Raw genomic sequence first — 24,459 nt, forward strand, 5'->3', positions numbered from 1 at the left:
CCTGGGTTCGATTCCTCAGTACCACATACATAGAAAAAGCCAAAATGATGCTGTGGTTCAAGTGGTAGAACACTAGCCTTGAGAGAAAGCCCAAGGGCAGTGGTCAGGCCCTGAGTTCAAGCCCCAGGACTGGCAAAAAAAAAAAAAACCTAACCAGCTGCCATTGCCAGTAGCATATACCTGTCATGCTCGCTACTCAGGAAGCTGAGATCTGAGGTCTGTGGATTGAAGCAGCAAGGGAAGACAAACTGAAAGACTCTTATCCACCCACAAGTAACCAGACAAGTGTCAGAAAAAAAGCTGTGGCTAAAGTAGCAGAAAGTCAGCCTTGTGTGAAAAAAATGAAACAAGAGCTAGAAGTCTAGAGTGCAAGCCCAGTACTGGCATCACATTCATTGATTTCAATTAATTAACCATTTTTTAAATGGCAACTGAAGTCTTAACAGAGCTAAACCCAGCCTTCTGTAGAAGGTTGCATAATGAATCATGAGTCGACAGGAAGTGCGACTGGAGGATGAGGTGACTAGGGAGTGCTGTCCTTCAAGTAGCTTTAATACCCAAATTCACCTCTGTGTGACACACTCCTTTACCAAATGCCAGTCTGGTTTGCAGGCTCTGGAAGGTTCCTGCCTGGGACTTAGACCTCGACACACTCAGAAGCTATTTTTAGAGAGAAGGAAGAAAGCTGATATGAAATCCACAATTCTGACCATGGCTCAGGCAGTTCGTTAAGAAAAACATCAGGGCCTAGCACCAATGGCTCACCTGTAACCTTAGCGATTCAGGAGGCTGAGCTCTGAGAACCATGGTCCATTGCCAGCCCAGGCAAGAAAGTCCATGAGACTCATCTCCAATTAGCCATCAGAAAACCAGAAGTGGCCCTGTGGCTCAAAGTGGTAGAGTGCTAGCCTTGACCTGAAGAGCTCAGGGACAGCGCTCAGGCCCTGAATTCAAGCCCTGTGTCTGACAAGAGAGAGAGAGAAGAAAAACATGACTGCATAGGAAATCAGCCAGAGGACCTCATCTGAAGCATTTATGGAGCTTTTGTAGTAGGAGCTCCCAATCACAACAGTGTCTGGAGTACATGTCGCTAAACCGTTGAGAGTACCTGGTGCTATGATGAAACATGCCGGCCGTCAGAGCCGTTCCAGCTGCTTTATGGAGTGATTATATTTGCTGTATTGGCATACATGCCTGTCCAGCACACATGTGGTCTGCAGTATTTACTCCCCTTCTGTTGCCCTCCCTGCCCTGGAGGGCTGCTACCTCCCCTCCCTCCCCAACACCCTCTCATCCCCTCTCTCCCTCCCATCCTCCCCACCCCCATACACTATAGCCACACAAGGGAAGCTAAGCCTAGGGTTTTGCTAGAAGGTATAAAATCAGTACCATGAATGAAACCCAAGTCTAAAGTCTATGTTCTTTCCACAACCCCGAGAGAACTGACAAACTGGAGTTGAGTATGGAAAGGAAAACTTTTCCCTTCAGTGTTTCTGTGAATCTCAGCTGTATGGGGATTGCATTACATTTGTGGACCCAGAACAGCAGAAAGTCAACACAACAGCAGCCCTTCGTGATGACACACAAAGCAGCTGTTCCTGTTGTTGCCTGTTGCTTAATTTTTTGTGGGAAGGAAGAGAGATGAAGTACGTTGTGGCTTCACAGTTCAGAATGGCCTTGAACTCACCACTCATCTCCCTCAGTCTCTGAAATGGCAGCTAACTTTTTCAATTATCTTTAAGTGGTTTTACAGAGGGGTTTGAGTTCAACAAGTCGGTGTGTGAGTATAATGCATATCTCTCTCTCTTCCCCCACTCCCTCCCCCTTCTCTCCCTCCCTCCCTTCCTTAGTCCCCCCATCCCCCCTCTCTCTGCCAGTCCGGGCTTGAACTTAGGTCCTGGGCACTGTCCTTAGGCTTTCTCAAGGCTAGTGCTCTACCACTTGAGCCACAGCACCACTTTCAGCTTTTTCTGTGTGTGTGGTACTATACTGAGGAATCGAATCCAGGGCTTTGTGCATGCTAGGTGAACCATACTCCGAGCCCCATGCAGTGCATTTTGACCAATGTCACTCTTCCTCTGTTCTCCCCATCTCTCTCAGACCTGCCCACCTCTCCAGTGGCTTAGTTTAATTGTCATATATGCACACTGTTATGACTATATTCACACAGTTTCTAAGTTTCCAGAGAAGAAAATAGAGTCTTTATATTTATTTGAGTTTTCAGAGAAGTGCACAAACTAACAAAGGTTCATTTTAATATTAGGGAGTGTTTTAGGGTTTGATTTCTCCTCCAGCCATATGTGCCACAAAAGTCAGAATCCAATATATAGCCCACAAAATTAAGATCAAGGGAAGAGGTAGGGAAGGAGGGGTGGGGACAGAAGGGGCGGGGAGTGCAGGGTGTGTAATGAAGCTGAAGGGGCGATCTGGTCAAGATGTATTATATTCATAAACCACTTTGTTAATTGGCAATACCTCTATACAACTACTTAAAGATTAACATATAATGAGTGAAATTAGAGCAGGAGGGGAAAAGATGAAATGAATGGCACATCTGGCTGGGTGGAGATTAGGCTGGGAAGAGCTGGATGTGCATGATGGGTGGACAGCCAATAGCGCTCTCCTATGATCCAGCACATAATGGAACAGGTGCTTCTCTCTTTAAAACAATACTTGTCTGGGATTGAATTAGTGCCGATGACTGAGAGTGACAGGTTTTGTGCAAGGCTCACACCTAGCTGTTCAGACCCATGGCGAATCCTGGGACCTGCGTTTGGTCCTCGGTGACGGGGTGTGGTCTTTATGGTTTTCCCCAGGATTTCTCTGGTATTCTCCAGTCCTGATAACTTGGTCTAGGCCTAGAGGGCTCCAACATGCATGGCTTAATTTTCCTTGACAAGTTATTCAGTCTGCCCGTGACTCAATTTCCTCAAGGGCTAAATGGAGATAAGGATGCATTTCTCTCTGTCAGAATGAATTTGAAGAGGAAGGAGAAAGCCTCTGTGCTGTCGGGCTGACTGGGACATTTTGTAAATGCCAGTACTTGGAGAAGAAATGGGATTTTCCAGGTCTTGTTACACCTGAAAATTAAGCAAACTAGATGCATTGGTATTCTTCCAGCCCGCTTTTTACCACACAGAACAAATCTAAATTGCTAGCTGTGCATTTATGTGTGTGAGCTATGCATTCTACTTTTCCTGAGTGATGAGCCATGCGGTGTGTAGCTTGATTATTCACAATGAAGGAATAATGAATAGGTGCTAGTTACCTCTGCATAAATTCAGCCAGGATAAAGAAACAAGCATGCCCACCCAATTTCTATTTTTGTTGGTTAGAGGGCATCTAACTCATGCCCAAAATTTCAAAAGAACTTTCTGCAAACTAAGTGGGAGACAATGTATCTTATATTCAAAATCTAAAATGAAAGATCCACAATCGGATAATCACTTTTCCACAAAATATGATTTAATTTTCCCTTCTTTGTAATTTTGGGCTTAGAAGAATTAGATTTCCCTGTGTAGAAAATAAATCATAGTTAACGTACACATCCACCAAAATATCTTTATGCCTATCCTCATCCATTCCAATGGAATCTTGGGTTACTCTGGGCCTTTGTCAATAAACCTGTACTTGGAGCACATTAGGTTTACTTACTCAGCTCCAACTTCAAAAAATTATTTTCTAGTTACAGATAATACATTCTTTCATTTAAAAGATCCTAATTCTTAGCCTGGCCAGTGGCTCAAACCTGTAATCCTCGCTGCTCAAGAGTCTGAGATCTGAGGATCGTGGTTCAAAGCCAGCCTGGACAATGAAGTCCATGAGACTCTTATCTCCAATTAGCCACCAGAAAACAGGAAGTATTGGCTGTGGCTCAAAGTGTGAGAGTGCCAGCCTTGAGCTGAAGAGCTCAAGGGCAGTGAGTGCCCGGGTCAAGTGGGAAAAAATTCCAATTCTTAAGAGTCTCAAACCTGAAAACCCATTTCTAATTTGAACTGAGCTACCCTTAAGTTTAAAGCAGGGTTTCTGAAACCTTAGGTTCCTTGGATGACTTTAAGTTGTGGGTTTAGATGCTATGAGGATAAATATGTGTGTATGAGATTACCTGTCTATCCATGCATGTATCCATTAACAGCATTTGAATTACATAGGGAAGATGGGCACATATGTACATAAATGAGAAAGGTGTGTGTGCAAGTGTGTATTTATGAGGGGAGGTGTGTGTGCACATGTGTACATACATGGGGGAAGTGCGTGCACATTTGTACATGCATGAGAAGGGTGTGTGTACATGCATGGGGGTATATGTGCATGCATACACGCATGGGGAGGTGTGCATGCACATGTGTATATGCATGGGGAGATGTACATGCACATATGTACATGCATGAGGAAGGTGTGTAGACGTGTGTACATATGTGGGGAGGTGTGCATGCACATATGTACATACATGAGTAAGGTGTGTGTGCGTGTGTACATGCATGGGGAGGTGTACATGCATGCACATGCCCTTTTCCTTTGTAGGGCTGTGATTTGAATATGGAGCCCCTGTTGCCTGGCTGGTGTCCTCCCATTTGAGTCATACCGGCAGCTCTGCTGAGCTTTGATTATTTCTCAGGTGACACTTTGTGGTTTCGTCCAGGAATGGCCAGAGGGAGCCACCCCACTAACTGGGGGAGATAAGGTCTTCCTAACATTTCCTAGCTGGCCTTAAATCCTAATCCTCCAGACGTTAGCCTCCCATAGGGATGGGATTACGAGTCACCACCTTCAGTCTCTATGGGAAAGTTTCTAATAAACTCTGAATACATGTGTGCATGTGTATGTCCACCCACATATAATTCTTGTTGGACAGAAAAGCTACTATGGATCTCAACTTTGAGTCAGCACTATAATTTTCCTTCAGAGTTCAACAGTCATTGGTTTTTAGAATGTCAAATATGCAATTTAAATGATCCAGCTCTCAGTGCTCTCTGGAGTTCAACACCTGAGACCTCCCTGAGCATCTGCTGGGGAACATGTCTCGACTTGGTCTCACCTGCAGGAGGCATTCCACAGAGCAGGCCCTGGAGACCCATGGACTACTGAAGCAAGGACTGACCACAAGACCCTCACACTTGAAGTGTTTACCCAGCCAGGAGCTTCCTGAGAAAGAATACTGCGAGGTACGTTTCTTTCCCTGCCACAAAAGGTCCATGGTCAGCCTTGATGCTGATTAATGATTAATGATTTAAAATCTGAAGAGTAGTTCGGAGCATTGCCATAGAAGACTTTCTAAATGCTATTCTATGGCATGTGTACTAATGCTTCTCTTTTTCATGTTCTTTGCTTTATATTGCTGGAGACATTCAAGACTTTGTGTTTCTTATCAGTGTTCAGAAATTGATGATTATGTGCCTGCTACACACATCCTTCTCCCTCACAATTTCATGTACTAGAGACCTGAGCTCAAATTTGGTTCTTCATGTTTCTTCTTTTTATTTTAAAAGAATTACTAAATTACTTTATTTTTTCTGTTTATGGGAAATATTAGAGAGACATTAGATCTCACTGCATTTTTTAGACTTGAAATTTGTTAATATAAAAATCCAATATTCGTCAACATTAATTCAGGATTCAACGTTCTCCAGAGAACATAAATAAGAGGCTTTCCACAACCATCATTCGGCATTTTGGCACCCTTTTCCTTCCTTAAATCTTCATGACAGGGCTTTTAGCTTTTTGCCTTGCAGGCAGGCCCTCCTCCTAACTATTTTTCAATCTCCTTATTAATTAAAAATGTATCCTGGTGTGGTGGGTCACGTATGTAATCCCAGCTACTGAGGAGGCTGAGATCATAGGATCGGGATTCAAAGGCAGCCGGGGCATGCAAGTCTTTGAGACTCTTTTCTCCAGTTAACCACCAGAAAACTGGAAGTGGTACTGTGGCTTAATGGGAAGAGCACTAGCCTTGAGTAAAACAGCTCAAGGACAGTGCCCAGGCCCAGAGATCATGCATGGCTGACAAAACAAAAGTATGCTTCATACTCTCACTTCTTGACCATGTAGGTGGGTTTTTTTCCAGTTTGGCTGGGGGCAGGTTCTTTTTTAAAAACTTCCTTAATTTCACTTTGATCTTTCAAATCATAACAAATGGTGCAATTAATACACACTAAAATATATGAATGATAAGAAAGTAACAAAAGGTCGTTTGAGGGGTGGGCGAAAGGTGCAGGATGAGTGGAGCAATGAGTATGAAAACAAATTGACTAGTTTATATAGAAAATTAGAGCATTGAGGCTGGACATTTTTGCAATGTGGGGAGGGCAGATAAGTGAGGGAAGGGGCAAGGTTGGACAAGTTATGTGGTCTGCATGTATGACAGCATCAGGTCGGGACATGTGCTCTACATTTATGACAGTGTCAGGTCAGGACATGTGGTCTGAGTGTATGACAGCATCAGGTCAGAATGTATGGTCTGCATGTGTGACAGCATCAGGTCAGGACATGTGGTCTATCTGTAGGACAATGTCAGGTAAGGACACGTGGTATACATATATGACGTCAGGTCAGGACATGTGGTCCATGTGTACGATGTCAGGTCAGGACATGCAGTATACATGTATGACAGCATCAGGTCAGGACACGTGGTCTGATTGTATGACAGTGTGAAGTCAGGACACATGGTATGCGTGTATGACAGCATCAGGTCAGGACATGTGGTCTGTGTGTATGACAATTTCAGGTCAGGACACGTGGTCTGCATGTGTGACAGCATCGTCAGGACATGTGTTCTGTGTGTATGACAGCATCAGATCAGGACACATGCTATACGTGTATGACAATGTCAGGTCAGAACACGTGGCATATGTGTATGACAATGTCAGGTTAGGCCATGTGGTCCACATGTATGGTAACATCAGGTCAGGACATGTGGTATGCATATATGACTGTGTCAGGTCAGGAAACATGGCATGCATGTATGACAACATCAGGTCAGGACACATGGTATGCATAAATGACAATGTAAGTTCAGGACACATGGCATGAATGTATGACAACCTCAGGTCAGGATACATGGCATGCATGTACGACAGTGTCAGGTCAGGACATGTGGTCTCCATGTATGACAATGTTAGGTCATGACATGTGGCATGGGTGTATGACATCAGATCAGGATACGTAATCTGCATGAATGACAATATCAGGTCAGGCACATGGCATATACGTATGACAACATCAGGTCATGACATGTAGCATGTATGTATGATATCAGGTTAGGTCACATGGTTTGCATGTATGACGGTGTCAGGTCAGGACATGTGGTCTGCATGTATGACAGTATCATGTCAGGACACATGTGTCAGGTCAGGACGTTTGGCATGCGTACATGACGTTAGGTCAGAACACCTGGTATGCATGTATGACAGTGTCAGGTCAGGACATGAATATATGCCAATGGCAGTTTGGGACACACGGTGTACATGTACAACATCTCTTGTCGCTGCTGGAGGCCTCATTCACACTATGCCATCTTCACTTCCTCAGACACCCTCTCCTCCATGACTTCCAGACAGGAATTAACTTCTTATCTTTTTATCTTTCTACTCTAGCTATTTTCCATTGTTTTCAGTTTTCTATTTCAACTTTATACATTGAACTTTCAGTTTTCTCCCACATTTTTTGCCAGTCCTGGGGCTTGAATTCAGGGCCTGAGCACTGTCACCCTGCCACTTGAGTGACAGAGCCACAGAATTTTCCATGTATGTGGTACCAAGGAATGGAACCTAGGGCTTCATGCATGCTAGGCAAGCACACTACCACAAGGCCAAACTCCCAGCCCTTCTCCTACATTTTTTAATTTTCAAAATATCTTTCTTATTCTGGGCTTGTTTTAAGCATGAAAAGACATGCTTTATTTCCCACTAGCACAACTATGTTAATCAGGACAGTCATTGTAGTTTCTGAGAGTTTTCTCAATGGCTGCGATTCCCCTGAGTTCCTTTTTCACCTTTTTTACTTTGATTCCAAATGAAGGTTTTCCTTAACTTATTTGGGAGTCAAGCACTAAGTTTATGAGAAACTCTGTGCATGGGTTTACAGAAATACAAAAACATTCCCCCCACAGGGACACTCATCATTCAACTCTCAAGACCTTTGATAATATTTTTATGATTCCTTTTAAGTGCTTCCATGAGAAAACAGATACCAAAGTTTAGGGGTGAGTGGAGTATAGAGCATTGTCTCCTTTTTTTTCCAAATATTTTCATTCTCTAAGTCTTATCTGACATTTTATACCAGCATCAGGGACTTTGGTGTCTGGGTGTCTGTCTGTCTATTTATGTAATTGTCTATCTACTTATCTACCTATCTAACATCTGTCAGTCTGTCTTTCTATCTGCCTATCTATCTGCCTGTCTGTCTATCTATCTATTTATCTATCTATCTATCTATCTATCTATCTATCTATCTATCTATGTATCTATCTATCTTTCAACAAGAGAGGTGCAGGTGGCTCACAACTGTATTTCAAGTTACTTAGGAGGCTGAGATCCGATGATTATAGTTTGAAATCAACCAGGGCAGGAAAGTCTATGAAATTCATATCAAACTAAACAGCAGAAATGCTAGAAGTAGAGGTGTGGTTCAAGTGAAAAATCACTAATCTAGAGCAAAAAAAACAAAGCAACAGTGCCTTTGACCAACATGAATCATATACATACATATAATATATATATGTAATGATGCATATGATAAATAGCATGTGAAGAAATCAAAGTATAGGATTTTGTCTTAAATGGGACTTTGAGGTGATTTTAATGACTAGTAGGAATTACTATGCAGTGATTCTAAATCTACTCCAAAATATATCTAGAACTAACACATCCTCAAAATTTCTCAGAAAAATGGCATTTATATTGACATCAAAATTTTAATTTATATCATATTGCCTTTCTCCCAATGGAAATCAAGTTCTTCTTAATAAAGAATGTATTAAAAGAGAAGTCCTACTTAAAAATAGGCCAGACACCTCAATTCAGGTTTCCATGACCTCATTATGGAATGTAATATTAAATCTCTACAAATGAAAATTTTCTGTATTTTGTGTTTTAGGTCTAAAACATCTCTCTCTCTCCCTCCCTCCCTCCCTCCCTCCCTCCCTCCCTCCCTCCCTCCCTCCCTCCCTCCCTCTCTCTCTCTCTCTCTCTCTCTCTCTCTCTCTCTCTCTCTCTCTCTCTTTCTCTCTCTCCCCTCCCCTCCCCTCCCCTCCCCTTTTTCTGGGTCAAAAAGATTATTACAAAGAGCTGAAAATTTTTATTTAATTGACAGTGTGACATATAAAAGACAATGCAATGGAGGGGAAACTTTAATATAAATGGCCAGGATGGTACTGTGTTGACTGGAAAACAAAGCAGATCAGTAAGTAAGGCAAAAAAGGGAGATCAGCCTTACGGATCACACCCGGAGTGACTGACAAGGAAGATGAGCCTCACGGATCACACCCGGGTTGATAGAGAAAACTAGAGGGCAGACAGCAGTGCTGTCCAAAGGTCAGAGATCGTACTATTATTGTAGCACACTGTGGAAGGGAACAAGTCTAATCCTGCAAACAGCATCCAAAGGTTGACTTCCTTCCTTCACCATCTCTGTCAAAATGTAGCATTCCTGTAGGATGGGCCAGGAATTTGGTCTAGTGGTAGAGTGCTTGCCTACCATGCAGGAAGACCAGGTTCAATTCCTCGGTACCACATACATACAAAAAAGCTAGAAGTGGTGCTGAGGCTCAAGTGGTAGAGCTCTAGCCTTGAGGAAAAAAAAGTCCAAGGACAGTGCTCAGGCCCTGAGTTTAAGCCCCACAACTGGCACACACACACACACACACACACACACACACAAAAAAAGGATTCCTGTAGGATGGCTTTCAGGTGTGACAGATCAGACAGGCTCTGACGCCACTCTAAGGCCAGTAGCCACGTGAGGGCTGGAGGGAAAGGCCCCTCCAGCTTTCCAAGGTGAAGGGAGCCTGACTCACAAAAGCACAGGCCGCCTGGCCTCTCTCCTCTGGGGACCTGGAATGTGCCTGTACATCTACTTGGGAACATGCCAGGTGGTGAGCAGGGGCTTACACAGGAGCTAGCTGAAGTGCAATACTCTGTATGGAGAACTCCTGCTTCGTCAACTTTTCAAAAGACTAGGCCAAAGCCCCACACAATCAACACCAGGTAATGAGTCCAAGCAGGAGTTGGGGTGGGGCTGATGGGAGAGGAGAGAGGAAGGAAGGGGGGCAGGGGAAGAATGCAGTGAAGAGGTCACTATATAGATCACAGAACTAAGAAAAGTGAGGGGAGGGCTGGCCAGAGGGGTGAAAAGGCTGAAGGATGAGGACCTCAGGACACTTTTCGTGAACTGCCTTATCAAGCTGCCTGTCCTCTGTGCCACTGCTGAGAGATTAAAAAAAAAATTACTGGGATTATGGCCAAAAAAACACCAGAAGAAACTTTTACTGCTAAAAAAGAGAGAAACTAAATTCAGTTTACCCCATCTCAACAGCATTTAGAAAAGCTCAATATTTAGAATATGATACAATTTACTAAACAGGTTCTCTGTCTCTGATCTAAAAGGGGACAAAATGACTCCCGTCTTACGATTATCTAATATGTTTCCAACTCCACGAGCCAGTTACCTTTATTATCAGGTAAAATAAAGGTATCACATAATTTGTGCCAACCTTAAGTTTTAGCAAATAATCAGAAAGCAGAGACTGGAATCTATGATTAGAGAGTTCAAAGAAGAGGACTCTTCTCATTTTTAACTCTGAGAAACAAGAATTGCGACAATTCCACCAAAATAGAAATACGACATTTATCTGTTGCTCATGAATCTCTTTCCTTTGCAATGACTGAACAAGCTTCTATTAAAGTCAGAATGTCTTTCCACTCCACCACCTCGCTCCACTGTCTCTTCCAAGAGTGCATACTCCATTACCAGACAGGAGCCCAGTCCTCTGAGGAAAACCTGCTAATCTTGAAGTTTTCAATCACACAGTACATTTAGCAATATTTCATCTCATTCAGAGTCCTGCAAACACAGTAACACATGCATGCATGCACATGTGTGCGCACGCACGTGTGTGTGTGTGTGTGTGTGTGTGTGCATGCCAGCATGTGCATCTGTGGCATGTAACATGCAGTCTCCCTCCCGTGGGCTCTGCAGTTGTGTCTCTAGTGCACTGTGAGGGCTGATTCTGCTCCCCAGGCATAGAGGTGATTTGTGCCCTGTGGAGTGGCTCTAGTTATTAAATCAGCACATGGGCCTCTGAGATGCTGGGTGACAGGCACTGAAGAGCTCTGGGCCAGGCAACCGGCTCACCATGGCTCAAACAGACCAGGCATCAGTCAGTGTGCAGCACCCCATCCAGCTACTCCAGCCCACAGTGCAACATTCAATCTCCCCACCCAGCCGCCACGGCCTTGGCACCCTGGTTCCCTGCAGTTTGGAGAGATGTGTCGTTTTAATGGGCTTCTCTCCCCTACACCCCCCTCCTGATTCCAGCTTACAACGTCTTCTGCATGATGAGTTCCTTTCTCTTCTGGGATTATTAACTGTGTATGTCTGTCATCATCTTCAGGCTGCTGAAAAGTAAAGTGCACTGCATGCCCACCTGTTGTCCCAGCCACAGAGAACGCTGGGATCTGAGGACCAGACTGCAGTTCAAAGCCAGCCCAAGCAAGAAAGAAGTCCTTGAGACTCCTTTTTTCCAATGAACCAGCAAAAAGCAGAAGCAGAGCTGTTCCTCAAGCAGTGGAGCACTAACCTTGAGCAAAAACAAGCCCAATGGCAGTTACCAGGCCCTAGGTTCAAGACTTAGGACTTACACTAAGACGGGGTGGGGGGGGTTTGAGGAAAAGAGGGAGAGGGAGAGGGAGAGGGAGAGGGAGAGGGAGAGGGAGAGGGAGGAGAGAGAGAGAGAGAGAGAGAGAGAGAGAGAGAGAGAGAGAGAGAGAGAGTGATGAGAGAAGAGAGAAAGAGAGAGAGGGAGAGAGAGAGAGAGAGAGAGAGAGAGATGAGAGAGAGAGAGAGAGAAAGATACATGTTTGCATACATGCATGCATCCATATATACATTCATGATAGTAGATAGATAGGTAGACAGACAGACAGGACAGACAGACAGATGACAGTAGATATATAGTAGATAGTAGATAGATAAATTGAGCTGTTTATAAATGTTGGGAGTTCATTTCCCCACTGTTTTAGAAATGGAGGACCCAGATCACGGCCACTCCCACATAGAAACCTGATTTTCTGGTTCACAGACAGCGCCATCTTTGAGCTGGAGAAGGTCAAAGTGTAGGAGGCTGAGGAAGTATAGGGTCTCAGGCCCCCATGACAACACTGACCCCTCACTGGTTCAGAAACCCACTTGGCTGAATACTAGCACCATAACATCAGCATATTCATCCTCAATGTGAACTTAGAGAGAAAGGTATTCACATCAAGCAATCTATAAAGCCATTCCTCAGTGCCGGCTGCACTACTTTTAAAAGGGCTTTGCATGAAAATACTATCAATTCTCTTAAAAAATTATTTATGGGGCTGGGAGTTTGGCCTAGTGGTAGAGTGCTTGCCTAGCATGCATGAAGATCCGGGTTCAATTCCTTGGTACTACATATATAGAAAAAAGGTGGAAGTGGTGCTGAGGCTCAAGTGGTAGAGCTCTAGCCTTGAGAAAATCCAAGTGCCCAGTGCTCAGCCCTGAGCTCAAGCCCAGGACTGGCAAAAAAAAAAAACCTATTTACATACTAGAATAGGGGCTTGAGCTGAAGATAACATGCTCTTAGCTTTTCATTCAAGACTGGTGCTCTAGCACTTGAGCCACTTGTTATACTTCAAGACTTTTCTGGCAAGTTGGAGATAAGAGCCTCTCAGCTGTATGGCTCAGTATGATAGGCGTGAGCTACTGGCCCTAGCTGAGCAGGTCCCACTGCACGCCCGTGGTCTTGTCCATGGACCTCTACTGAGAAAACTCCAGCCTCTGCATGGAGCCTCTGTGGTCAGTGCTGACCTGGGCCTCTGAGGAATTGCTGCCAGAGGCACCAGGGCTGTTGTTGGACGTTGCACGCTGTGTGGAGATGCTGAGCTTCTCCTCGAGTGTCCCTGGGTGTCAGGGAGTGCTGCCTCTGGGCCCTGGGCCTCAGCACCCCCACTCTGCACCCAGGTGTGGCCAGGTGAATGACCTTCCACATGCTGGGCACTTCGGATCATGAGAATTCAGAGCCTGCCTTTGCTGTGAGCTCCAGGTCAATGCGGGCGACATGGCTTCACTCACACCTCTGAGCAATGAGATTCATGATGGACAAGCAGGGTCTCCCACTTGGGAGAAGGGCAGGAAGCGAGCCTTGAAGCCCAGGACACTCCCAGAACTGCCCAGGTAAACAATGACCACTGCAACAGCCCCAGTGTGCTCAGCCCCTAAATCCATGGAGGTGCAACAGCCTGAACATTCCTCAAGCCCATGCACTCGCATCTTGCTGTACTCTAAACTGGCATCTTCTCACATTAATTAACACATGGTTAATTTGATAGAAATGCCTTCTAGGCAATTTAGGAAATTAGTCCCAGTGATAAATATTTAAAAGGGGAAATAATGAAGAATGTAAATTGGAACAAATTCACTGGTATGGAATAAGCAAACTCTGAAGGAAACAGAGCTGAGGAAAAGAGTGTCGTCTGCATCCCTGTTCAGAACAGAAAAACATCTGGGTGGCAATCAGAGAGACAACTGGAGATAATTTCCTTCTGAAATGTTTCGTTATTGTAATCTCTGATATTGTGTTTATTAACACCATTAGTGTTTGTTTTAATTTGCAATGCTAAATTTTTAACTGAACCAGGAATTAATGAGGAAAGTAATATTTATAATGACAATACAGTAACAGTCTGGTATATTAAAAAATGACAGACACAAGTAGCGGAGTATGTCGGAGCATGCCTGTCATCCTGTGCTAAGTGCACACAGAAAGATCAGCCCAGGAGAAAAATGAGACACTACTACAAAACTAGCCAAAGAAAAAAGGGCTAGAGACACGGCATGAGTAAGAGCACCTGTCTAGCACACATGAGTCCCTGAGTTCAAACCCCAGGACCACAAAAAAAAGACATAAAATTATAGAATATAAAAATCTACCGCATCCAACTGAAAAAACTCTTTTAAATAAATATATCCCTCAAGTATATTTTGCCACATACATGCTCATTTTATGTTCTAAGTCCAGGAGTGCAAACTCAAACTGAGCAGCTGATTGACGGCTGCTAGTCACCGGGAAAGGTGGGGCCAACAATTACAATCACCAACTCAGGTTGGTTGTGTGTGTGTGTGTGTGTGTGTAAGTACTGGGCCTTGAACTCTGGGCCTCATGCTTTTGCTTTTGCTTGAATTTTCTCTCCAGGCTGGCACTCTACCACTCGAGCTGCAACTCTCCCTGTGGCTTTCTGCTGGGTAACTGGAGGTGAGTCTCTCAGACTTGCAGGTCTGGCTTTCTTTCACTCCTTAGATCTCAGCCTGTGGTTAGAGGTGAGTGGAGCATGAACTCTTCTCATTCTCATTCAAGCTGCTTTCTGTTGACTTGATCTCTAATGAGCTCAACTGAGACTGCTAGCTTACAACAGACACAGCAGCAAGAACTGAGCGCTAGAAACAGAGGGTTACAAACTAAGAGCAGAGACAGCACAGAGTCTCAACTCCTGGAAGTGCGGTCCAGAGCGTTGGAATCGGCTCAGATTCAGAGGAACATGAAGACCCCAAGGTGGACTGAAATTCTTCCCAGTTTGAAACCCCAGGAGGGTAACCAGAATCTGTTCATAGATAAGTACCCGTGCCCTGAGCATACAACTGCATGCTAGCAACTCCAGAAAAAAAGAACCTGAGCTGCAATCTAGTGATGCAAAGAGAAATACTTAAAAACTGATGAAAACTGAATTAGTGAAAGTTTGTGTTGAGCTAGAAGTAAAGGAAAGGCATTGGAGGCAGCAATATTGTGTTTAGTGAGAGAAGAAGAGAAACCTAAGTGCATGGAGAAAGATACCGGTGGATCATGCTTATAATTCCAGCTACTCAGGAGGCTGCAACTGAAGTAGCACAGTTCAAAACCAGCTCTTGAAGGAAAGTCCATGAGACTCTTATCTAGAATTAACCATCAAAGAGCTGAAAGCGGTACTGTGACTCATGTGGCACAGTGCTAGCCTTGAACAAAGGAGTTCAGGGACGGCACCCAGGCCCTAATATCAAGCCCCAGTACACACACACACACACACACACACACACACACACACACACACACACACACACACACAATTCTAAGAAAGAATCAGGTTTGGCTTTGCCTGACTGATATTGCTTTTGTTTTATTGTGAGGCTTTCAAGTAATATGAATCTTTGAATAAAAGGAGTTGGCACAGGAAGTGTTTTTGCCAAAAATTAGTGTATGGAATACTTGTGTTTCATGAACAGTCCCTGGCAAGGAGAAAAGCAGGATCTGTATAGGAGGCTATCTTATTGGAGATTTCTAGACTCAGAAAGCAAAATACAATTTAATAAGCCATGTTTGGGAAAGGATGGCTCTTAAGAAGTATCAAAATTGATTATGAAAATCAGAATTTAGAAAGTTTATCTTTAATGAAATCTGCTTTCATTTAAGTACAGATTAATGCAAGTAAGATGGTGTAAGTGGTTTAGCACATTCATCAGAAATCTTTTTTGTTCTTCTTTCTTTCTTCTTTTTTTAAAATTTTTGCCATTGGTGGGGCTTGAAATTGGGGCCTTGGCACTGTCATCTAGCCTTTTCTCTCAAGGTTGGGGCTCTACCACCTTAGCCATGCCTCCACTTCCAGCTTTTTGCTGGTTAATTGGAGATAAAGTTTCATGGACTACCTGGGTTGGCTTCAAGAATCATTCTGAGCTGTCCTCCTCCTGAGTAACCAGCATTATAGGTGAGTACTGCAGGCGCTTTCTCAGAGCATTTTGCTCATGTATTTGGAGGCCATGAAAGCAGTGAGGCAGCGGGCACAGCCTGGGGTTCTGAGCACTGGGCACAGCCTGGGGTTCCATGGGCACCGGGCATGGCCTGGGGTTCTGCAGTGGAGCAGAGGAGGCAGGACTGGAAATAACAGAAAAGGCTTGAAGGAGACTCGCAGCCTAGGTAGATGCTTAGGCTGCAGTTCATGGCTGACCTCACTTCATGGTGGCTTCATCCTGCATTTGGCAAAGATAATTCCATCCATCACACTGGCATATTTCGTATAGCAACCAAGCGGCAAGGTCCTGGGAGATAGGGTTATGGTGCCATTTGTTTGTGTCTGAGATAGCACATCCTGACCGGGAACTTGTGGTTCTCCTGGTGCGGCTGCTCAAATGTGGGGATGTATTTTCTCTTACAAGGAGAGTGCCTGTTTAGGTGGACACATGTCTTTTCTCAAATGAAGACTGAAGTGGGGTGAGGAAAAGCAAGCATTGTTAATTGTAAGAGGGAAGTAGTAAGTGAACACAGGACTGTGATGTAGCTCGCTGGTAAGGTGCTGGCCTGGCAGGGTTAAGTCCCTGGGTGAGGCCCTCAGCCTTACACAAAGTAGGAACAAGAAAGAGAGGAGAGGAGGGGAGGGAAGAGTGGGGACTTACTTGGGCTTTGGTGATTAGCAGAAGGTACTAAGTCAGAGCAGGGAGACACTCTGGAACTCACTAGGAGAATACAGGAAAGCCCAGGTCTGTGGGTCAGCTTGGACTTGCCTCTGTTATGTGCACAGGCCCCCCCTAGAGGGCTTTGAACCTGCTGTTCTTCCATAAGCCAGACCCCCTGAGGTCCACGCTGCAGGCCTGCCCTGCCCTCCCTCTCACCTCACGACCACAGGCTTCACTCTTCCTGGCAATTGTCTCACTATCCATCTGACATGCACATTTGCTTCTTCAGCTCAGTTTCATTCTGTGTGTGTGTGTGTGTGTGTGTGTGTGTGTGTGTGTGTGTGTGTGTGTGTATTGGTCCTGGGGCATGAACTCAGGGCCTCTGTCCCTGAGCTTTGTTATTCAAGGCTGGCACTCTACCATTTGAGCCACAGATCTCCTGAATTTGTGGTGGTTAATTGGAGATGAGTCTCAAGGCATTTCTGCCTGGGCTGACTGAATCACAGTCCTCAAATCTCAGCCTTCGGAGCCACTGGGATAACTGGCATGAGCCACCACCATCTGGCCCTTTGCTTTTCTTGCAATGTTTACTTAAATTTATCTCTGAGCTGTTTCTATTTTATTATGAATAAATCTCGTTCATTGTTTCATTGAGACAAATTTCCTGTTTTAATTCTGTTTGGGGAATATGGGGGGTCCTCTGCTCCCTGGGAGCAGCTCTATGGGCTGGCCACGCTCTCATTCTTGTCTCTTCTGTGGTTTTTCAGGTGCCATCCACCCAGCCTGCAGCTGCCTGGCACAGAGCCCCTCTACTGAGAGGGGGTGGGGAGGGAGGCTGCACTCACAAATGTATGCACGCACATGTAAGGGTGCACGGAGACCCAGCCTTCTGAGTCCACTTCTCATGTGGCCCCATCCAGAGGCCTCGGTAAAACCAGACAACACCACGTTCACATCCCACATAAGCTCTGCAACTCTGCTCTCTCCACCTTTCTCCACCTTTTCTTTCAATGTCTGATATGGACTAAAAGTCACAGCCACGGAAAAACCAGGCGATCATTTCATTTCCTGTGCCGTCAAATATATTTATTTATGCATGTCCACATAAAGGTGCTTTGTAGTGCAGGATGGATTTATATCTATCGTACAACGCCTCAAGCCATCAAGGCTCTTTACATTAACTTGTGTTATGTGGCAATTAACTCATACCCTCTCAAATCTTTTAAAAGCTTTTCAAGAAGGATCCATCAAAGGCAGCAGACTTCTTAAGCTAGGTATAAACTGCTCACACCTGTAATCCTAGCTACTTAGGAGGCTGAGATCTAAGGATTGTGGTTCAAAGGCAGTACAGGCAGGCAAATTGAAGAGACTGTTATCTCCAACTAACTACAAAAAGCTAGAAATAGAGCTACGGTTCAAGTGGTAGAGCACTAGCTTTCAGTGAAAAATCTCAGGGGCAGCACTGAAGCCCAAGTACCTACACACACACACACACACACACACACACACGCACACACACACAAAGTACATGTTCAATATCAGAAAGCACATATCAGCTAATGGTACCACATTTATTTTCATGTTTAATATCTTTTAACCGACAAGTTAAAAAAGGTTCCAATTCTATACAGTGGCCCATCATTGGACAGAAGGTGTTTTGGTTATAAAAGAGTCCATCAGAGCCAAACTACATTCTAATGGTTATAGTCTAGTGAGAAAAATGGGTCACCCTTGGATGTGTGAAACATGGAAAACAGTCCCTTGAGTTTGAACATGACACTGTTTGGTTTCAGAGCCTACGAATCACCTTCCTTGAAATCACCTCATTTTCTTTTATCATTGATCCAGCCCACCCCTACACCTTTATGTCAGGATCATTTGTCATTACTTATTTAGTAATCATCCAAAAGGTTCATCTATAAAGTGCAACGTAACTTAGGTTTTCATTCATATTTTAAAACACTATTCTAAGAAAAAATTTAACCAGTGTCAAACTTAAGAATACAGGACAATTACAACTGGTTGTCCTGATCTCCTTTTCATGAAATATCTTTAAGACTGCCAAATAAAAGGTATTTATTTATATAGGTTCTTTTTGGAAACCTATGCTCAATTTTTGTGTCAATATATCAGAAACAGCCATTTTCCCCTGGGGGAAGCTGACAATTATGGAGACTCAATGAGCAAAGCGACCAGCTGACCACATGCGAGGACAGAGGATGAACGCCGCACTTCTTTTTGGTGGGGAATATAGACTTTAAAAATTAATCATCAGACGGTTGGGGGTGTGGCCTAGTGGTAGAGTGTTCGCCTAGCATGCACAACACCCTGGGTTCCAGTCCTGGGTACCATATACCCAGAAAAAGCTAGAAGTGTTGCTGTGGCTCAAGTGGTAGAGTATTAGCCTTGAGAAAGCTCAAGGACAGTACTCAGGCCCTGAGTTCAAGGCCCAGGACTGACCAAAGAAAAAAACAAAGCAATGATCATATGCATCCTACCACCTACCTTTACCAACTTGTCTCATTCAGATCGCTAGTCTATTTTCATAACTGCATTTTGAACAGTCATCTATCTGCCATCTATTTATCTAGGATCTATCATCTATGTGTCTATTCATCATCTATTTACCTTTCTATCAGATCTATTGTCTTTTTATATATCACCTATCATCACCAACAATTTTACCTATGTATGCCATCCATCCTCCAACTTACCATCTTCTATCTACTATCCATCTACCATATATCTATTATCTATCTCTGTATCTCATCTTTTACCTATCCATCATCTATTATCTAATTTCTTTCTCTTTTTTCTTATTTTTGCTCAAGGCTAGAGCTCTACCACTTGAGCCATAGCACCATTTCTGGCTTTTTTCTATGTATGTGGTACCAAGGAATCAAACCTGGGTTTTGTGCACGCTAGGCAAGCACTCTACCACTAGACCAAACTCCTGGCTCCGATTATCTATTTTCATGCATCCTATTTATCATGTTTATCTATCATTTGTCTACATTCCTGTCCTATCTATCTATCTGTCTGTCTGTTGCCTGACTGCCTGCTGCTACCTACCTACCCCATGTTTTAATCGAAGTTGTCTTCATAACCTGGTGCACACCTAGGCAGGACATGAGACCCTCTCTCAAAGCATCATTACAAGAAGAGACTGGGAAAGTGCTCAAGCAGTAAAGTTCCTACCTAGTAAGCTTGAATTTATGAGTTCAAATCCAATCACCACTCCCCCAAAACAACTTGCTACATTCTATACATCCAGCTCATACCAGACAAATGAAAATGAGTGAGGACAAAAGGAACACTTGCCACTAAGAAGTGGACAAATACCATTCATCAGATTTGATTACACTCTTCCAGATGGAATCTCTGGTTCAGGGAGTTTTGACACAGCATATAACCTGGGGAGCCTCAGGGACAGACGGCAGTCCTGGGCTGCCAGACTGGCAGACAGGTGAAACCCAAGTCAGAGAAGGGGATAGAGAACACAGTCAGCACACATTTGCGCCATCCAAGGCACAATGGACCTGGATCGTACCCAGTTAACAGCAGGGGTGGCAGCATATGCCTGGCAGAGACAGTCTAAGACAGGCTGCAAACCTCCCGATACCTTTCTGAGCATTTTGGTCCTTTCTAGCTTGCTGGGAGATGATGCAGGGTGGAGTGTCCTGGGGAGCTAAGGGCACTTCTGGCCCAAGAGGTCTGCAGTCAGGTTTCAGTCCCTCTCTGAACAGTCTGCACACCAGTGATCGCATGTGAGAGATCTGTGACACATAGATATCCTCAACTTCCTGAACCATTTACCCAATCCACCTCTGCACTATTTATGTATTATCCACTCCAACTGCTACTACACAGCATGAGCTAGATTAACTTTCTGTTGAAGAGAACAATCTGCTGGCAGAACTCAACCTTTTTTTCTGATAAAAGCTTAAAAAACAGAATTAATGTGTACGAACAATTACCAAACAGTATCTTTGGCCACATTACGCAAACACTTAGCTGGAGAAGAGAACACTTTAGAACGAGTCCATCATGCTTTACTTTCAAAGAGCTGCACGCTTATCTTTAAATTGTCTGCCACTGAATACGCACAGGAATTTAGATAGACAGGAGTAAAACTTCAAGTGAGAGGGATGGTAATTTGAGTGACTGTGGGTGATTTGCAACTTGAAAGGAAAATTCACCCCCATCAACTTCTGTTATTTCCTACATAAGATAACTAAGCGCATACACATCAGTTTACCTTATTTCTTAAGATAACTGAGCTTATACAGTTTTTTTTTAATCAAGCTAGGATATTAACTGTGGTTCACTGAGAACGGAGCATAAACTCTAAGCATTTTCCACTGAAGTCATCTTAAAATTATGCTAAATGAAAATATAAGACCTCACATCTAAAACGCAGGTTCACTTACAAAGGTAACAACACATAGTGGATATTTCATGGATGCAGATTAGAAACTTTGTAATCCAACACACACATTAAAGAGCTTAAAAGTGTGAGCTTATGCCTAACAAGCGTTATTTTGGTCATTTATATTACTTTGAATTGAAATCTAGCATTGATTAGTGCTATCTGTATTTTGCATATAAATTTCAGCTGATATGCTACAGTTAAGAACTCTCAGATCTTCTTTTCTTGTTTCTCCAGCACATCCCTATGGTCAACAGGAGGAAGAACCGCTAATGGTGGAGAGTCCCTGGATTCAATGGTGGGCTGCCCCTCACAATACCAGCTGCTAGCCACATGCTCATGACAAGTCAGTTCCCCTGGAATGGTTTTCTAAATTCTTCTTTTTAATCGGTTACATTGTGCAAACGTTATAGTATTTTAAATTATGCCCCTAAAGTCCTTCCATGTAAGTGTAATGATACAAGAATTTTGATGTTATTCAAATAACAATATTTATACAATGTTGGCATATAAAATTATTAGCATTGGAACTAGAAAGGCATATAGTTATAATAAAGAGATGTTTACAAAGTACACTAGAGATTAATTAAGAGAATAAAATTTACTTATGGGAAAATATGCTTTTCTAACATACATAAATATAAAAGATCTCCAAAGGAAAAAATTAATAATACCTTAAGATTTGGATCGATTTTTCTCAATAATAATGTTTGTTATCTTTTCTTCCTGGTGAGTTTTGAAGGTCATTAATATCCACATGTCTCAACTGCTGTTCTTTTGATGTGAAAAAATAATTCAGAGCTGGGAACATGACTTAGTGGTAGAGTGCTTGCCTACTATGCATGGGGCCCTGGATTCAATTCCTCAGTACCAAATAAAATTAAAAAAAAAACAAAGTTATATTTTAAAAGTAATTTTGATTTGATTACTTCCTCAAGAAATACTTTCCTCTGCAAAATATTGAATCACTACCACCATCACCGGTGGGACCACCAACAGGATACAGATTTTCATCTAAAGCCTTACAAGGAGGACCATCACACCTGAGGTTGAACCCTCGGATACTACAGAAAACATAAAGGCCAAGATTCAGGATAAGGAAAGAATTCCTCCTGGTCTCTGCTGGCAGGCAGCCAGAACATAGATGGAATTTGTCTGACTCTTCATCTAGTGCTGAGACTGTGGGGTGGTGCTAAGAAAAGGAAGCAGTCACACACCACTCCCAAGAAGAGTAAGTGTAAGTGAAAGAAGGTAAAACTGGCTGTCTTGAAATCCTATATTGTGGATGAAAATGGCAAAATTAGCTGTCTTCGTCAAGAATGCCCTTCAAGGGGATGTGGTACTGTAGTTTTTAAGGCTAGCCATATTTACAGACATTATTGTGGTAACTGTTGTCTAACTTACTGATTCAACAAACCAGAAGACAAGTGATTGTGTAAGAATTAATAAAAGGGTATGAACTAAAAAGTGTGTATCAACCTGACTTATATGTTATTATAATTAAGAAAATGCCTTGGAGATTTAGTGCAGTGAGAACATGTTGCCATTTTACTCTTTTTCCAAGATGATAATTATTTATTTTCAGGGCCCAGCAAATGAAAAATTAAGAATAACTTTCCTTATTATTTTAAAGATTAAAATGAAATAAAACATTCCCTGGTTAGGGAGTGAACCTTTTACCTCTTTCCTTTTTATATATCTCCTGTAATTTTCTACTATTAAAGATGCTTAATCTAACTATAAACTATTTTTGTCTAATGTAAATGACATTGTGCCAACTTAAAATCATTAACTTATACAGGAAAAGATCATTGAAATTCCAGTTTTATTTTGATCCTGTATAATCATAATTATAGAACAGATTGAGGAGCTAGTTGTGTTAATGGGGTGTTAAGTGAAGTTCAAAGCAATTAAAGTCTTTACCATCTAGGCCTTTGTATCATAAGACATTCATGGTTTTTTAGAACAGATATTAAAAATAGACTACATTTATATTTAAGTGAGTACATTAGTGGAAAATGTAAATTGTAAAATGTATACATGTTGGTGACAGAATGGTACTTCATAAGCTTTGCATGTATTAGAGCAGGGGAAATATTAATGTCCCAGTTTGAATCACCAGGTTTCCTGGTGAAGAGGAGGCTTGAAGAGGTTTCTAAACCATCAACTCAGTTAAAGAAGAAAAACTATTATCTGGGGCACTGCACGTATTGTTCCAGTGGGAAACACTGAAAGTGAGAGGGAAGGAGCAGGACACCAGTGGCTCACGCCTGTAATCCTAGCTACTCAGGAGGCTCAGATCTGAGGACTGGGGATCAAAGCCAGCCTAGGCAAGAAACTCAGTGAGACTCTTATCTCCAATTAACCACAAACAATGCCAGAAATGAAGCTGTGGCTCAATCGGCAGCTTGAAGAACACTAGCCTTGAGCACAAGAGCTCATGGACAGTGCATAGGTCCTGAGTTCAAATCCCAGGACTGGCAGAAAACTAATTTTGAAAAAATTAAAAGTGAAAATCATAAACAGTGTTAAAAGATAGAGTACTACGTTTTTGTAAGAAAATATACTTTAGAGGTCACAAATGCTTATCATGTCAAGTTGAGTAATTGGAAACTATGAGATGGTACCTGTCTCTGCAGACAGGTGGTACAGAGCACAGGCTAGGACCAAAGCCTTGAATCAAACCCTGTCCCTTCTCGAGGTCAGATGACTGGGTCCCCAGGTCTTGGGGAAACTGATGACAAGAGTCCCAGCATGAGGGAGCCAAGAAGGCCAGAAGGAGCAGAAAACGTTTACTTGAGACATGGGTGTGAGTCACTGGCCCTGTGATTATGAAATACACAAACTGTCATGCCAAACAAAGAAAATGGAAAGTATAAAACGGGTATGTTTTAGCAGGATATTTAGCGAGTGATTACGTGTGTGTTTCATTTGTGAGAACCTGAGTATTTCAAGTAAAGGTGATGGGTATGTGTTCTGTTGAGCCACTATCTTGGGGAGTGGGTTGGTAACTCATTCAAAACAATGGTGAGAATGGCAGCTGGATTAAAGGGGTCACCTGAATCCTGGCCAGCTGTGACCTTCAAGTCCTCTGACCCTACAGAACCTTCACATCTCCATGGGCCAGTCTGTTTCTAACTTGAAAATCTAGAAAAGGTTACCACATTTCATTTCCCCTCTCAGGGTGCAGAAAGCTATACTTCTTTACCTGCAGGCTATACCTTTGATAGAAAACACACAGTTGTGTAAAAGTACAACTTCACCCTTAGGACAAATTCATCTCTCCTCCTCCTCCTCCTCCTCCTCTTCCTCCTCCTCCTCCTCCTCCCAGGAAGTGAAGGGCAAGGAAGCAGGAGAGGAACACTGACAGGAAGGGT

The 24,459-nt window shown here is 43.2% G+C and overlaps 1 protein-coding gene and 1 pseudogene across 2 annotated transcripts in view; one reads left to right on the forward strand and one right to left on the reverse strand.

The window, feature by feature from the left end:
- Nucleotides 1–24,459, reverse strand: part of Adgrb3 (adhesion G protein-coupled receptor B3) — a 466,475-nt gene that overhangs the window by 425,023 nt on the left and 16,993 nt on the right. The window lies entirely within an intron of this gene.
- Nucleotides 5,019–22,489, forward strand: LOC150060006 (ubiquitin-ribosomal protein eS31 fusion protein pseudogene; annotated as a pseudogene).

The sequence above is a fragment of the Megascapheus bottae genome, chromosome 8 (assembly GCF_031878675.1).
Source record: "Megascapheus bottae isolate mThoBot1 chromosome 8, mThoBot2.hap1, whole genome shotgun sequence".
NCBI classification, from domain to species: domain Eukaryota; kingdom Metazoa; phylum Chordata; class Mammalia; order Rodentia; family Geomyidae; genus Megascapheus; species Megascapheus bottae.